Source organism: Podarcis liolepis, assembly GCF_965112155.1.
Source record: "Podarcis liolepis genome assembly, chromosome: 18".
NCBI classification, from domain to species: Eukaryota; Metazoa; Chordata; class Lepidosauria; order Squamata; family Lacertidae; genus Podarcis; species Podarcis liolepis.
The window spans coordinates 3,365,501-3,369,186 of NC_139572.1; the positions used below are offsets into that span (position 1 = coordinate 3,365,501).

At 52.8% G+C, this 3,686-nt stretch overlaps 1 long non-coding RNA gene across 1 annotated transcript; it reads right to left on the bottom strand.

Annotated features, from left to right (window-relative positions):
• Positions 1-2,710, bottom strand: LOC310697645. The gene is made up of 2 exons (XR_014521132.1): positions 2,006-2,710; positions 1-707 (listed from the first exon to the last, which is right to left on the bottom strand). It is a non-coding gene; the product is annotated as an uncharacterized lncRNA (long non-coding RNA).
• Between the last annotated feature and the right edge of the window lie 976 nt (positions 2,711-3,686).

Genomic DNA, 3,686 nt, shown 5'->3' on the forward strand with positions numbered 1-3,686 from the left:
AAAAAATAAACTTTGTTAGCTCAAGGCAAGACATAAGCTTTGCAAAACATGAGCTGCCAGCTCAGGGTAAAAGGCGTAAACATTGCAAAACACCTCCGGCCTCCTTCTCCTCTCCCAGAGAAGCTTCAGGGCAATCTGAGAGTCAACAACTTTGTTTTTCCTGCCCAAGGTACTCCATTAGCCGGACAGGGGATGGCCTTGCGAGACACCAGGAAGTCGGTTGCGCTTCTGTCATTAAGAGCACTTTAGCAAAGAGGCGGAAGATGTGCAGAGGTTGAGTCATTTAACAAGGCGTTTCTGGACCAGCGGGGCGGAGGAAGGAAAAAAACAAACTGAATTGCCCAGGGCAATTAATCAGTGGAACATACTTCCTCAGGGTATTTGCCAAAGCGATTTCACGCCTTCTCCTCTCCCAGAGGAGTAGATGACGGATAAGGCTGGCGTCTTGTGAGGTGCCAATTATTCCCAGCATTGATATGCCACCGTTCACGTGCGAACCGAGTCATCTCACCCGAGCGGGTGGGTGGCAGAGGAAGATGTTTCATCGATTGCACCTTGAAGGTGCTTGGCTGAGGTGCAGGGAGTTGCGTTTTGATGTCAGAGCCGCTCTCGAGAAGGCAGGAAGGCGACGGAGTGGGAGGCTTCTAAGCATGTGCAGAGTGGCAAACCAGGCTGCAGAGGCTTGAGCGTACGCAGAAAGTTTGGAACTGATAAAATAAGAATAAGAATAACAATAACAATTTATTATTTATACCCCGCCCGGTACGTGGGTGGCGCTGTGGGTTAAACCACAGAGCCTAGGACTTGCTGATCAGAAGGTCGGCGGTTCGAATCCCCGCAATGACGGGGTGAGCTCCCGTTGCTCGATCCCTGCTCCTGCCAACTTAGCAGTTCGAAAGCACGTCTAAGTGCAAGCAGATAAATAGGTACCGCTCCAGCGGGAAGGTAAACAGCGTTTCTGTGCGCTGCTCTGGTTCGCCAGAAGTGGCTTAGTCCGGCTGGCCACATGACCCGGAAAAACTGCGGACAAACGCCGGCGCCCTTGGCCAGTAAAGCGAGATGAGCGCCGCAACCCCAGAGTCGCCCACAACTGGACTTAACGGTCAGCGGTCCCTTTACCTTTACTTTTCTGCAGTTTTTTTCCCCCAATTCATTATGGATCATTTCCCAGTACAGTGGTACCTCGGGTTACATACACTTCAGGTTACAGACTCCGGTAACCCAGAAATATTACCTCGGGTTAAGAACTTTGCTTCAGGATGAGAACAGAAATTGCGCGGTGGCAGCGGGAGGCTCCACTAGCTAAAGTGGTGCTTCAGGTTAAGAACAGTTTCAGGTTAAGAACGGACCTCCAGAACGAATTAAGTATTTAACCTGAGGTACCACTGGAAATCAGCCCTGAGTGCTCACTGGAAGGACAGATCCTGAAGCTGAGGCTCCAAGACTTTGGCCACCTCATGAGAAGAGAAGACTCCCTGGAAAAGACCCTGATGTTGGGAAAGATGGAGGGCGCAAGGAGAAGGGGACGACAGAGGACGAGATGGTGGGACAGTGTTCTCGAAGCGACCAGCATGAGTTGTGACCAAACTGCGGGAGGCAGTGGAAGACAGGAGGGCCTGGCGTGCTCTGGTCCAGGGGGTCACAAAGAGGCGGACACGACTAAACGACTAAACAACAACCACTGTACTCTTTTACCCTTTTAGAAGTCCACCAGTTCTTTAATGTGTGGGTCTCAAACCCTCCATAAGTCAGCGACGTCCACTGCATGGCTCGGTGGATTGAGTGGACGAGACCAAGCGTGGGTCCAGCAGTCAAGATGGCAGCTTCTGCCTGTGCCGTAGAGGGTAGCGACAACAAAACATAGCTGTCAAGCGTCCCTTATTTGGCGGGACAGTCCCTTATCCCAGCGCCATGTCCCGCTGCTGTCCCTTATTGATGAGGCTCCGTTTGGCTGCTGGCTGGGCTTTCTGCCTTTGGCTCGGAGGGGCTCAGAAGTTGAACATACCTGTGCCCGGAAAATCCCTTATTTTGGCTGCTGATCCCTTATTTTCGAGGCTGCTGGTCCCTTGTTTTCAAATCTGTAAGTTGACAGCTATGCAACAAAAGCAGTTTTCCCAAGGAGCAAGCGGCTGCGGGCACTCGGTGGGCCTCCCGTGGTTCGCACCCAGAGCGAATGCCCGAAGCGTGCGCCCAGCTAACGGGCAAGGGGAAGCCTCCTTAGAACAAAGTGTTCTCCGCGTGACTCAGAGAAGCAGAACTGCCTGTACAGGAAACAAGAGCGAGAGATTCGTCTCCGCAGACCTTGACTTCCACTTTGTGAGACCCGCTCTGGTGACTCAGACTCCAGCGAGCGGCCGAGGAGGCAAAGAGGCCTGCCAAGCGAGGCACGGCGTGTGACACCCTCCCGAAAAAATGACGGATGAATAACCGATCGCACATTCGTTAATTGCAAGGACTCCTCCAGGAGAATTGCCAAATGTTTTTCCGTTCCGTTTTCCCCTGGGATCGCGGAAGGGATGTGCTCACCTGGGCTGTTCTGGCAGTTTCTTCCTCCTGCGTCTCTGTCTCCTGCCTCCTCCTCACCTTCATAATTATTATTACTATTATTAATAATAATAATAATAATACCCCGCCCATCGGGCTGGGTTTCCCGAACCACTCTGGGTGGCTCCCAACAAAAGATTAAAAATACATTAAAACATCAGTCAGTAAAAACTTCCCTAAACAGGGACGCGGGTGGCGCTGTGGGTTAAACCACAGAGCCTAGGACTTGCCGATCAGAAGGTTGGCGGTTCGAGTCCCTGTGACAACAGGGTGAGCTCCCGTTGCTCAGTCCCTGCTCCTGCCAACCTAGCAGTTCGAAAGCACCTCAAAGTGCAGGTAGATAAATAGGTACCGCTCCGGAGGGAAGGTAAACGGCGTTTCCATGTGCTGATCTGGTTCGCCAGAAGCGGCTTAGTCATGCTGGCCACATGACCTGGAAGCTGTACGCCGGCTCCCTTGGCCAATAAAGCGAGATGAGCGCTGCAACCCCAGAGTCAGCCACGACTGGACCTAATGGTCAGGGGTCCCTTTACCCTTTACCCTTAAACAGGGCTGCCTTCAGATGTCTTCTAAAAGTCAGATAGGTGTTTATTTCCTTGACATCTGACGGGAGGGCGTTCTACAGGGTGGGCGCCACCACCGAGAAGGCCCTCTGCCTGGTTCCCTGTAACCTCGCTTCTCGCAATGAGGGAACCGCCAGAAGGCCCTCGGAGCTGGACCTCAGTGTCCGGGCTGGACAATGGGGGTGGAGACGCTCCTTCAGGGATACTGGGTCATTTAGGGCTTTCAAGGTCAGCACCAACACTTTGAGTTGTGCCCGGAAATGTACTGGGAGCCAACGTAGGTCTTTCAAGACCGGTGTTATATGGTCTCGGTGGCCGCTCCCAGTCACCACACCAAATCCAACATCATACCCTCGCTGCTTTGCACCCTGAGCTGCTAGGTCCCTGAACCACCTGGTCATCCGTTTTAGAGACAGGATATCTCAGAATTCCAGGGGGATTTTTGGGAGGGTGGGGGTCAGCAGTGGAAAGTGTTCCCCACTGGTTTCCCCAGGGGTGGGGTGGGGTCAGTGTAAACCCCCCACCCTGCCTAGCTTCAGGCAAGATGTAAACAAGAAAAAAAGGAGGGTCTTTGTTTCC